Source organism: Ictidomys tridecemlineatus, chromosome 9 (assembly GCF_052094955.1).
Source record: "Ictidomys tridecemlineatus isolate mIctTri1 chromosome 9, mIctTri1.hap1, whole genome shotgun sequence".
In the NCBI taxonomy this organism is placed as follows: domain Eukaryota; kingdom Metazoa; phylum Chordata; class Mammalia; order Rodentia; family Sciuridae; genus Ictidomys; species Ictidomys tridecemlineatus.
In genome coordinates this window covers 89,729,669-89,744,429 of record NC_135485.1, presented here as the reverse complement: position 1 = coordinate 89,744,429, position 14,761 = coordinate 89,729,669, and positions in this window count along the sequence as shown.

The following is a 14,761-nucleotide window of genomic DNA, read 5'->3' as shown; positions in this document are numbered from 1 at the left end:
GTAAAGTTACAAATAATCTATCAGTGCACATGAAAAGTACATAGTTTCTTGCTTAGACTTTATGAGGTTCTGAGTTTATTAAAAGAGGAGTACTTCAGAAGATTTGTTAAGTAAACTGACATTATTTTTTTCTTTTTGTCACGTGTAGCAATCATTTCATTCAGTGGTATTAAATATTTTGAAGAGCAATGTATTTACTAGAGTAAAAGACACTGTAGGAGAAAAAAATTTGGATATACTTCTTGCATGTTCCTCTATTTTCAATGTAATCAAGTTTTATTTAAAATGATTATTTTAGCAAATATTTATTAGGGATTTGATATTGTTTTTGTTATTGTAATTTATATTGAGGAGCTGTCAGTCTGATCTTACTAAACACAAGTATTTTTAAACTATTTTTTATCAGTAGAATATTTGTTTCATATATCTCAACAATTTATTTACTTCTTGGTTACATTAAAGAAATTTATTTTCAGGTATATCACATTAGTATTTGTTGTGAAAGAAAGTTGAATGGCTTTGAGCAATGCAGTGATTATTCTTTGACATTATCTCATAGGGTTTTGTAGGTAAAAGATAGAAGGTAACTTCATGAGTTCCTCCAGAAATGGATTTAATGAATTTACTCACACTTTACAGACTTCCCATTTTCTTTTTAAATTTACACATCTTAAAAATTCTAAGTTTTTTTCCCTCTACTAATTAAATTTCAGTCTTGTTTTCTACACATAAATACTTAACAAATCTGAACTATAGTAAGATTAAAATTTTTTAAAAATTAAGTGAACATAACATTAGAAGCGAGTACATTATAAGACTATATGTATCCCAAAGGATATAAATAAATGAACTCATATGAACTTAAAATTATCTAAATTGAATATGTTCAGTTAGCTTAAATACTATGTTCCAGTTTTTCAAAGTCTTCTTAATGGTACAAAAAATGAAATGTGGCTATAGAAAGAAAAGATATAGAATTATGTCTTTTTTTATTTCATTATTTCCCATTCAAGAAACTCAGGGTAATCTAACAATTAAAAATATAATTATTTTAACAAAGCAGAGGAGCTTCAAGAAAACATCAAGAACAATTCAATGAAACAAATGAAACAATAAATGACCCAAATAAGGAAGTTAATGTAAGACATTGAAATTATTTTTAAAAAAATTTGAACTGAAAAATATATTGAATGAAGGAAAAATGCAATGTAGAGAAACAGAAGCAAAACCAATCAAAGAAAAAGAACAATCTGGACTTTAAGGCTGGTTATTAAAAAATACATAGTCAGAAAAAAGAATGAACAAAAACAAAGTGTGATAGAATGTATGGAACAGTATCAAAGAGCAAATAATCAAGGCATAGTTCCAGAAGGTTAAGGAAGAAATGAAAGTTACAGAGGAAGTACTATAGAATAATAGCAAAAACTGCAAATCTGAGGAAGGACAATATAGGAAGGTCAAAGGATTCCAATTAGATTAAATTCAGAGAAGAATATATCAAAACATATAATCAAAATCAAATATAAAGGGAGGCCCTGAAAAGCAGCAATTTCAAGCATATCACATCTAAGAGATTTCCAATAAGGTTAACAGTGGTTTCTTCTCAGCAGAGACATTATGGGCCAGGAGAGTGTGACATGAAGCATTCAAAGCGCTGAAAGAAAAAATTCTGCCAACCAAGAATACTTGTTTAAGATGACCTTCAGAAATGAAGGAAAGAAAATACTTTCCCAGTCCAACAAAGCTGACAGAGTTCATCACCACCAGACCTATCATAATAAATCCTAAAAGGAGTTGTTAACATTGAAAGAAAATGATGGTAACTAGTATAAAACACATTAAAGTATGAAACTCACTATTAAAGTTCACAGACCAATTTCGAATACTCTAATACTGTAATAGTATATCTTTATATAAAAGTTAAATGCCCAAACTATGAAGACAGTAATGGCTCTAATAATTTGGTAAGAAATGTACAATATGAAAAGATGCAAATTGTGACATCAATAACATAATACATGAGGAGTGAAGTAAAATTAATTTTTAAATGTGACCAGAATTAAGCTATTTTTAGCTTAAAATAACCTATTATAAGATGCTAAATGTAAAATTTATGATAACCACAAGATAAATCTTATAGCAGAGAAACTAAAGATGAAAATCAAGGAATCAAGTCATACCAGTAGAGAAAATTACCATCACAGAGAAAAACAGTAAGAGGAAGGAAGGAATGGTGTCAGTACAGAACAACTGTAGACAATTAACAAAACAACTGAAGTTAGTCCTTTTCTGTCAATAATAACCTTTAATGTAAAATGCATTAAATCCTCCAGTCAAAAGATACATGGAGGCTGACTGAATAAACCACACCCAGCTATTTTCTCCCCACAAGAGATTCATGTTACCTTTAAGGACGTGCATAGACTGAGAGTGGAGAGATGAAAAATGGTATTAAATGCACATGGTAACCAAAAGAAAACAAGGATAACTATAGTGATGTAAGATAAAATAGACTAAGTCAAAACCAAAACAAGATGAAAAGTCATCATATGGTTCTAAAGGGGTCAATTCACTGAGATTTTATAACTTTAAGTATATATGTAACCAATGTTAGAGTATCTAGATATCAAAAATAAAATATTAATATATCAGAAGGGAGAGATAGAAAGTAACACAATAATAGTAGGGAATTAATACAACAATTTTCAGAAGAAGACTGTTTATTCAGACAGAATATCAATAAGGAACATAAGACTTATACTACACTTTAAACCAAATAGACTTGATAGTCATATATAGAATATTATACCCTAAATAGCAGAATATACATTCTTTTCAGGTGCATGTGGAAAATTCTCTAGGATTGATGTTACAAAAAAATTATCAACAAATTTAATAAGAGTAAAACAATATCAAGTATCTTTTCTAATCATAATGATAAGAAACCTGAAATCAATAACAGGAGATATTTTGGAAAACTAACAAATACATAGAAATTAAATAACATGTTCCTGAATAATCAATGAACTATGAAAAAATTAAAATGGAAATCTGAGGATAACTGATGATAATGAATACACAACTTATCAACACTTATTAGATGCAACCTTCTAAGAGGGAAGTGCATAGCAATAGATACCTAGACTAAGAAATAAAATCTTAAGTAAAAAACTTAATGTTACATTTCAGAGAACTAAAAAAAGGTAGAATGAACTAAACTCAAAGGTAGTAGAAGGAAGGACATAATTAAAAAAAAGAGAGTGGAAATAAATTAAATATTGACAAAAAGTCACAGAAAAAAATAACAAAATTAAGTTGGCTTTTTGAAAATATAAATAAAATTCACAAAATTTTACCCCGGCTAAGAAAAACAGAAGACTCAATCATTTAAAAATGAAAGAGATTACAGAAATAGATACCACAGAAATATAGAGGATATGAGAGATTTCTATAAATTTGATAATCTGGAAGAAATGAATATATTCCTGAAAATAACACAAGATATCTGGACTGATTCAAGATAACAAAAATAGAAAATCTGAAAATCTGAACAGATCAATAATGTATAAAGAAATTGAATGAAAAATAAAAAGTCTTATCAAATAAAAAGTCTAAGACCTTCTGTCTTCACTGCTAAATTCTGCTAAGCATTTAAAGAAGTTTGACACCAATGATTTTCAAAATCTTTCAAAAAATTAAAGAAACAACACTTTAACAATCATTTTATGAAGCTGACATTACACTGAAATCAAAATCAGACAAGGACACTACAAAAAAAGAAAAAAGGAAATGATATACCAATACCTCTGACACATAATATGCAAAATCCTCAACAAAATACTAGGAAAGTAAATTCAACAACATGTAAGAAAAGACTATTAATTATGATCAAGTGGTATTCATCTCAGGGATGCAAATGTGGAATGAACATGCACACATATGGTTTGAATGTGATTTGTCCCCTTATGTACTAGAAGTTTTGTTCCCTATGGGGTGATGTTGAGAGGTGGTAGAATCTTTAAGAGGTGTTGCCTAGTAGAAAATAATTAGAGCATGAGGGTACTGTCCTCAGAATGGATTAATGCTGGTCTCATGGGGTGAAAACTAATAAAGAAATTTAGCAAGACTAATTTTGAGTGTTCTCACTATAACAAATGATAAGTATGTGAAGTAATTACCTCCATTGAGCCATTCCCCAATGTATACATAATTTTTAACATAATCTGTACATAACAAGCATGTATAAGTTTTTTATTTTTCAATTAAAATTAGGAATAAACTTAAGGAAATTAACTGCAAAGCAATTAAGATCTTTGAAAACCACTGCAAACGATCAAAGCACCAAATAACTAAAAGATTTCAATAGTTCTTCTATGATAAAGAGGTTTTTTTCTTTAAAGAAATCTTAACACTTTAGAAATTACATTGGGGAATAATTCTCCTATGCAAAGTATTAGCTAAATAATAAAACATATAGAGAAAATTGGGGGCCAATTTTAAGGCATCTCTACAATCTTACTTTATACATGTAATTTTTATGCAAAACTATATCAATTTACAATATTTGAGATGAAAAGACTGAATAATTTAATGTTTTTTTTTGCATAATAGAACTCTATATAATACTCTTAACATGTTCATATACTTGACACGATGATGTTAACATTGGAGAATAAATAAGCAAAAAGAGAAATAACACTTTTGAAATACAAGAATTCTAATAATGTAAACTAAAAGCTAGATTAGTCAACAAAGTTTGATATTGACACAGTAGATATTTCCACAGAAGTGGATATATAACCTAATTGAATATTTGATAAAAAGGCAGTATAATGCAACTGTGGAAATAAATGAAAGGAATTTGAATAATTAATATTTACCTTATACATGGGCAGGGTTGTATCATGTGATGAGGAGGACTCCCATGGAAACGAATAGTGAAAAACATGGTAATATTTGGTAAACCACACACACACACACACACACACACACACACACAATTTGTTTTAATTAGTAATACATGACAGTAGAATGAGATTTGATACTTCATATATAAATGGAGTATAACTTCTTATTCTTCTGGTTGTACATGGTATAGCATTATACCAATGGGGTAGAGCTCTTTTTGTTTTTTTTTTTTTAAATTTAATTATTTTTTAAAATTTGTATATGACAGTTGAATGCATTATAATTCTTATTACACATATAGAGCACAATTTTTCATATCTCTGGTTGTATGCAAAGTAGACTCACACCAATTTTTGTCATCATACCTGTTCTTTGGATAATAATATCCATCACATTCCACCATCATTTCTAACCCCATACTCTCTCCCTTCCCCTCCCACCCCTCTGCCCTATCTAGAGTTCATCTATTCCTCCCATGTTCCCCCTCCCTACCACACTATGAATCAGCCTCCTTATATCAGAGAAAACATTCAGTATTTGGCTTTTTGGTATTGGCAAACTTCACTTAGCATTATTTTCTCTAACTCCATCCATTTTCCTGAAACTGCCATGATTTTATTATCTTTTATTGTTGAGTAATATTCCATTGTGTATATATGCCACATTTTTTTTATCCATTCATCTGTTGAAGGGCATCTCAGTTGGTTCCACAGTTTAGCTATTGTGAATTGTGCTGCTATAAACATTGATGTGAATATGTCCCTGTAGTATGCTGTTTTTAAGTCCTTTGGGTATAGACCAAGGAGAGAAATAGCTGGGTCAAACAGTGGCTCTATTCCCAGTTTTCCAGGAAATCTCCATATTGCTTTCCATATTCCAATTTGCAGTCCCACCAGCAGTGTATGAGTGTAGAGTAAAGGCCTTTTTAAAGATAAAATAACTCTAATAACACAGACTCATAGAATAACACACTTGGAAAAATTTTCCTCTGATGAATGGACAGTGATTTGTTTAATAAAATTGACATTCTCCATAACCATTAAGTTATATGGAGATGACCTAAACTAAAAGTGTGTCTTCACTTATAGATCAGTCAGTAATACATAAAACATGGGCAAACAAAATTTTTTTGGCATGAATTTGGATCTCAAGGATAACGGTTTTTGTTGTCTATCTCAGCTTATTTAGTACTAGGAAAAGTGATATTTAGTCCTCTATTCTGTACCATTGGTCTACCAGTCTGTTTTGGTACCAATGCCATTGCTGTTTTTGTTACTATTGCTCTGTAGTACAGTTTAAAGTCTGGTATAGTGATGCCACCTGCTTCACTCTTCCTGCTAAGGATTGCTTTAGCTATTCTGGGTCTCTTATTTTTCTAGATGAATTTCATGATTTCTTTTTTATTGCTATAAGGAATGCCAGTAGGATTTTGATTGGAATTGCATTAAGTCTGTATAGTGCTTTTGGAAGTATGGCCCTTTTGATAATATTAATACTGCCTATCCAAGAGCAAGGTAGATATTTCCATCTTTTAAGGTCTTCTTTGATTTCTTTCTTTAGGGTTCTGTAATTTTCATTATATAGATCTTTCATCTATTTCCTTGATTCCAAAGTATTTTTTTTTTGAGGCTATTGAGAATGGGGTAGTTTTCTTTGTTTCCCTTTCTGAGGATTTGTCACTAATATACAGAAATGCCTTTGATTTACGGGTGTTGATTTTATATCCTGCTACTTTGCTGAATTCATTTACTAGTTCTAGATGTTTTCTGGTGAAACTTTTAGGGTCTTCTGGGTATAGAATCTTATCATCAGGAAATAGTGCCAATTTGAGTTATTCTTTTCCTATGTGTATCCCTTTCATTTCTTTCATCTGTCTAATTGCTCTGACCATGTTTCAAGAACCATGTTAAATAGAAGTGGTTGCTGTCATATAGAAAATTTTAAAAAGAAAGAAAATAAATAAAAAATAAAAAATAAAATGGGATGAAATAAAAACGATCTTTAAATGATGTTATTGAATTGATAGGATTATGGTGATTGCCTTTTTTTGACAACTTCCTATAAAACCACTTTCTATAATGAAAGAAAACAACTTTAAAAATGAATATGGGCTTGATGGATTTACATATAATCTTGCTGTGTTAAATACTATTTTTTAACAAGAATATTTGTATAATTTAGACTTCCTATATATTTTGCTTCAAAATAAAATATTCATGGGATAAAAACAGTGATATTTAGTACAATATTGCCTACATAATGTGTTAAATTTTCTCTATGATTTACTGTCTTTTAATTTCTTTTTTATTTGTATAAATCTACAATGTTCATTTTGATCAAAACCTACTATGGCAATTGCCCAAATTGTTTGCTTTACTTATTTAAAAATGATTTAAAAGTATTAAGACGAAAACCAGAAAATTTTTAGCCACTTTTCACTCGTTTCATTTACATTTAAAATTCTTTTAAATTAAATCATGAGTTGCAAAATTATTACTTGATAAATTGTATATGTGGGAAATAGCTACCTCCTATACCAAATAGATTATGTCCTTTGCTTAATCATGTAAGTGCCATATTTAAACTTTCCTCTATTTTTCTCTTGTTTTACCATTGAATGCAATGATTTGATTTCTTTTTCTTTATCTAAATCTAGAACAAGGAGTGTGTTACTGCCATTGTGACTGAAAGTTAGCACCTGCTCACTAATCCAACTTCCTTTGATTTCTTCTAAACAAGATAAATAAAAAACAATGGCTAATAAACCCCTTATAGAATTTGACAACTGAAAAAACAAGCATCTTATTTTATTATCCTATTCTGTTTCTTTCCTTGGACTCTTAAGACATGAGGAACAACTGCTGTTTTCCTGAGTGCTGCTCTTCTCTTTCAGGATCCTTAAGGATCCTTGAGTTGGCCTGACTGGCCATGCGCTTGGGATGGCTCTATTATCATGAAAGCTGAGGATGATTTCTGGGACCTTCACTTAATCATGAGAAGCCTTTCTAAACCCAGTACCTAAATGCAGTCTTTTAAAATTCCATACACGACCACCATTTTCCCATGGTGCTTATGTTATTGAATCCAATATGGTTTTGTTTGGTTTCTCTGTGAATCCCTGGCTTTTTCAGATCCTGGTGGAATAGATCTTAGCAGCTCTGCCTTTAAAAAATGTTGTAAAGGAAGCTTGCAAACAATGCAATCCATACCCTTATTGGAACAGTGGAGAGGTCTGCAATAAATCCACAGAACTTATTGCTATTGCTTTGAAGCTCTGAAACGGGCCAATTTACTTTCCTTTCTGTGGGGTCTAATTCATTAGACTTCTGCTATAAAACTTTTATTGGAGAAGTTGAATCATAAAGTCTACCAGAAAGAAAGGATTTTGGTGATAAGTGATATAAATGTCATAATGTGAAGAATAAAATGCTACAGACAAAATAAAAGTATTTATTCACTGCTTTTGGAAGTGAAACTGCTTGGAAAAGATAACAAGTCTGCATCTTCAGTGATGACAGATTTGTCTTGCAAACTTTACAGTGGTTTGGTGGAGCAACACACTCACTGCACAATTACCACATCTGTACTGTATGACATATATTCACATACATTACTATATATGAATGCATTTATGTGTAGATGTGAATATATGTGTATATGTATTTTATATACTTGTTATATACATATACTACATACTTATAAGAGAACATACTACACACACACACACATGCACATACACACACACATATAAATGCATGTGTACTCTCCTGAGTTAGGCAGAAGAATGGAAATGAGGAAAGCGACCACTTTTTATATGTATTTATTTATTTATTTGTTTATTTTTGTGGCACTGAGGATCAATTGTAGGGCATCATGCATGCTAGACAAGTGCACTGCAACTAAGTTACATCCCCAGCCTGCTTTGTTTTAGAAATCTGGGTTAGATACATGTCTTCTACTCACAAGCTTCTTCCTTAACATTTGAGTGAGACTTGTCTAGCTGAATTATTAATCAAATGAATAAATTAAAGAAACAAAGAACTGTCTATATGGACAAATGGACAATCTGCTAGCCAATCTAACATTACCTTTCTCCCCTCAGGTCATACTCTCTTTTTCCCAGACTCTCTCTCCTGCCTCCTTCCCTACCTATATTTCCTTTACTATTAAACATCATATCCTTTAGAATTGGAAAGGAACAAAACTCTGAGAATCTGAACCTTATTAATTAATTTCCTGGAAAATTACAATTCAGACATGTTCCTGCCATGTTGCTATCTACAATGAGGTCATCACCAGTGGTGAGGTAATGTTAGCATCATGCACTTGAAGCATCAGAAATGTGAGCTTAATAAACCTCTTTTCTTTACAACATACTCAACCTCAGGAATTTTGTTTAACTAACAGAAAATGAATGAAAATAATTGTTGTGGTTGATATGGCAACAAGTCTAGTCTATAGGAGTTCAAATTTATAAACAGGAAAGAGATGTTGAGTTAGGGTACCATGGTTGGAGGTGAAAGGGAGTTCCTGGAGAAGTCTGGGTAGATTTGGAGGTAAAGCTGATAGGATGAGTTAATAGATAAAGGTTTTGAGATAAAAGAAAAAAAAAGATTTTGTTGACACCAAAGTTTCCAAGTTGTTCTTCATGGAGGTGGGTGACCCATTTTCTTTAGCACAGGAAAGTACTCCAGATAGGCTGTTATCTCTTTGTGGATTGCCCTCTATGAGTACAAACTTTACCCAAGAAATTCCATGTATGAGATGTGATTTGTTCAACATGAAATAAGACAAAACAATCAACTTTTATGGTCTAGATTTACTGATATTTGTGCTCCTAGTCTAGATGTACTGTTTGCAATCTTTATGAATACTCATTATTTTAAATGTTAAATTTACATTAAATTAAATTATGGTAACTTTTCAACCCAATAAGATAGAGACTACGCAATAAACACATATCCCATTTTTTTCTTTGAAACAGCTCAACTACAGTTCCCAGTGGCCACAGGATTGTGTTATGGCCAATATGACATAAGCAGAGGTGATGAAGGTGCCTTCTAAGCTTGGGTTTCAAAATCTCCTATACAGAAAGCAACTCCCTACTCTTATTGACACAATATAATCTAAAGGATTCATCAAGTAGATTCTGTGTGAAGAACACCTCTCCCTTTGCTGTTTAGAGTATATGTATTTTATTTATTGACACTGTTAAGAATTTCACATTGATGTATTATGGCAGCTCATAAGATGATAACTAACTTGAACTTGGTAGCTTAAAAGGCAATATTGTTGCAAAAAATTAATATTTGCCATATTGCTCAAATGGAGATGTATGAGAAAACTGATGATATGTGATTGGAGGTGAGTGGCAAATTATTGGTAAAACTATCATACCTGGTGACTTGAGGGAGGTCAAACACCTGTAAGATTGTTTTGTTATGGTAAGAATGCACCATAGAACCTTTTGATTTTTAATAGGATATATTAGAATGAACAGGGGCTCATTCAAGAATTAGTTGGTTTGCAGGAAAACAAAAAAAATAAATAAAATGAAGACTTTAGACATTTGAGGTCTCAAGAGATTAAAAAAATCTAAATTCTGATAAACTACAATCATAAAATTGAAAGAAGCCTTCAGATGCAAAGCTCAATAAGATAAGACCTTTGACAGAAGATTAAATGTTACCTTTCTATTTAAGCCTCATGCGTCTGTGGTAGATGTCATTAAGTGTAAGAAAGGAGAAAGCAAGGGAGGGATAAAGATGAGGTTAGGGAGAGAGAGTGAAGCTGAAAGAGAATGATTGGGGCAAGAAAATGATAAAACAAAGGTGATAAAAAGACTAGAGTTTGGGGGATGATCACTGGCATGTGAAACTGAGACAATGGATATCTGTTAAGTTTTTAAAGTAAATATATATTGAAATAGAGTCAGGATTTTGGAAAACAAAACAAAAATAAGAGTCCTAGAGAGTAGAGATGTTAGCCACAGGTTAGAAAAAAAATCAAGGAAGTTCATTTCAGAAGACAAAATCAGGTTTCAATCATGAAAAAAATTTCTCATTGCTGTATACCACCTGCTTTCCCAAGAGAAATGTCTAATCATCACCATCCATGAGGCCCCATTCTCCTCATTTCCAATTGAGAGTGCTTGTTGCCATTCTGCCCTGGTTCACCACCACTTGACATCTGTCTCTGATGAGAGAAGATGACTTGTCCATACACAAAGGGCTCTATCTGGTCCTCTTGGCATATAACTGGACTACATTTCCCAACTACCCTTCAGTAAAGTCTGCCTTTTTGTTCACTTCTGGCCAATGTGATATATGTCAGAGTGTTATATATCATTATAATAGACATAAAATGCTCCTAAATGATTCTGATTCTCACTTTCCCTCTATTCCAGGTGGGCTTTCCGAGGCCTAGTGTGACAATGGATACATTGTTTGTGCTTAAAGACATCAGAACCTAGAGCCACTAGGATTTCTGGATGACAATTTGGAGTAAAATTTCCTCCTTTGTCCATTTCCCATCCCATTGACTGGATTTTGTGAGAGTGCAAAATAAACTTTGATTATGTTGAACTAGTAAGTTTCTAAAATTTATCTGTTGTAACACATCAGCTTAGAAAATTTAACTAAAAAATTTGTACTTGGACCAGTTGGGTTTTTGGACCAAAATAAGAAGCTCATATTGAATTAGTTTATTCATGCTGAATCCAGATCACAACATTGCCTGAGATTTATATCCCTTCTATTTTTTTTCCATATGCAATTATCCACCTGATGAATTTCAGATCAGGGTCCATAAACCCTATTCCTTCAGAGTTTAGACAACTGGCATTAGGAAAATAGTAGGTAGTATGCCCTCAGGAACTGGAGTTTTTAACATCATATGAATATTTTTGTTAAAAAATTATTGGACAAAACTAAGAAATGTTCACGCAAATCTTTTTCTTAGTAAAGCAGTTACTCATTAGTCATATTATTTGATTATGCCTTTTAAACTATTTGTTCATTTACTAAAGTTCACTATTTTCTAGCTTTTATTTTTATACTTGGTCATCAAGATAGCAATGTTGGCCCATGACTGCTAAAATCTCTATTTGTTTGTTTCTGTAAAGGGCCACATGGTGAATATTCTAGGTTTTGCAGGCCACATACAGTTTCTGACTCATATTATTTTTTAATGCTTTTGGCATTCCTTTAAAAATGTAATATCATATTAGTTCAAGGATGGTACATATAAAAGGAGGTTCTGGCCTCACTCCTGTGATGTGCCAGAAGAACTCTCTTCTTTTAGATGCCTGTGTACCTTTGCTTAAATGAAAGGTTTCTGACCTGTATTCTATTTAATTCTAGTCCTAAAGTATATTGTACAGAGCAAATATACTTTTTGAAAATATTATGCACTCTTTCATCAAATACTTTTTGAAAATATTATGCACTCTTTCATCCCCATAGAAATTCACAAAGCTCACAAGTTTAACAAATATTAATATATAACAATTAAAGATGTTTGGTCAAATATCTCCATTTGTAGCAATACTTCTGGAATATGGAATCTTTTCTTTTTCTCGATTTTCTCATTAATGTCTTGGAAATGAGTTTTGTGTGGAATACTTTTGGGAAATTTCCAATACACAATTCCAGAATCTTAGAATCATGAGTAAATATTAATTTCATTGTTGTATAGTTTACAGATTACACTTTTTAAAAACTCAAATTCAAACCTAAGTTGATATTTTCTTTTCTACAGTCTTTTGGAAATTCTTTCTTTTCCATTACTCCTCAAAAATAGCATCTAACAATTTTATGTTATTCTTTATAAATATAATGATCTATTTTGCAGCTTCTCTGAGTGTTCTGCCCTTTTCAGGGGTCTTGAATTTAATAAGAACAATTCAGTTTTCTATTATAATTTTCATAATCATCCAACTTAGACTTTGATTTTATTTACAACTGTTCTGTCTTTAGGTTTTTATCATCAATTTTTTGCATAGGACTAAAACAAGATTCTGAAGAATTTCAAAATTTGGTAAACCACATAAAAATAGTTGAGAGAAATATAATTTAAAAATATACAGATATTGTAGATGTTCATCTTGATATTGCCTTGTTATTACCTAAAACCACTTTGTAATTATAGTTTTATGTCTTTAAACATATTTAGTTTTATGTGCATTTAATTTTATATGACAAGACAACACCATTGGTATGTATTTTTAGAAACAGTTATTGTGCATCTATTAAAAATAGAAATACAAAACCTAATTCACTCTTGTAATATTTGCTATGTTCCAGTTGCTATTCTGTGTGCTTTTGTGTTTTAGATCATGTAGTTTTTATAATAATGGAAGGGGTAGCTGCCATTATTATTTGCAAACTAAAGTTCAGGAAAGTTTAGAATAGTAAGGATAAGCAATATACCTCAGAAACACCACAGGATTAGTAAATGGTAATACTGTGATATGAACCATCACTCTAGCTCCAGAGGTAAATGTACCATACTACATACTATACTTATCTTAACTGACAATATTTTAAATATCTTCATACTCCTTGGGGTGAAAAATCACAAAAAGCTGATATAAATTGATTTATTTCAAATAATAGCACAAAAACTGTTAAATGCTTGCATTTTTATTGATTGAAGGCAACTTGGCATTTTTATCTATTATATGAGTTTCACCTGTGACACACATAACTTCTTATTACCTAAGTCTATGGTTATTCTTCATTTTAGCTTTGGTGTACTATTGAAGTGGGATCCAGTGTCCTTAGGTCTCATCCATAGGAAAAATATATTTATTTTTTCAAGAGAGTTGCATGCTTGCATATGCTTAGTTTTATTAATGGTTAAAAGTTTCTGGGTAATAATGCTGTGTAATTTTCACACAACGTTCTGGAAACATGCAGGAGAGAATTACAATGAATTTGGACATTCTAGAATTTAGTAGACTCCTATCTGAAAGTACAGAGACAAAAAAAGTAGAAAAACACCAAAAGAAAAAGAATGTTTGAACCTTCACTCTGTGCAGCATAAAGTGAAGAGGACTTATTTTATGTAACTTGGGAAAATCAGACTGTTGGTTTTTAACCTCAGATGTTGAGTGGGTTGATGTAAGCCCATCAACATCCCCAATACATACTTCTAAATCTTTGATTTCTGTTATCTATCTTCAGCAGCAAACAAAATAGAAGGAAAAAGGAAAATATCTCAATATAACATTCCCTCTCTTAACATAAACTCCTTTGTGCATCTGCGTGTTCTGGTTCATGTACTCAGATGCCACCTGTTGCTATGATTCAGAAGCAATTGATGTTGCCTCCTACTTTTCTAAAAACATTGTTGACAGTTACATAACATAAACCCACAGGATCTGGATATGGTTGTTGGTAGCCATGAGAATACAGTCATCATTCTTTTGCATCCTTGTCCATTTGCCCTAGTTTCTTTTATCAGCTGTGCATTTTTACTGTACTGCTGGTATCATATTTCTGGCAGATCATTAAGACTTGTAAAATGGAAGGAAATGGGAATAGGGTCTTAAATAATTATATCCTAGAAACTACGTGTTTACATGGATATGATTATATGAGGATGTTTTAGTTCCTCTTAAATGCAAATAAGAAAGGGCCAAAGGCTTTTGACATAACAATTCTTATTCTTTTTCATGGCAGTATTTACAAAAACATGTCATTAAGAATTAGCATTGTTCTTTTATCATTGGCAAAAACAAACAAACAAACAAACAAACAAACCAATAAAATCATTAAAACTCAAGGGTCTCCATGGTCATATAGAACATCTTTTCTCCTCTTCAATACATTGAGCTCTTTTTAACTCTAAG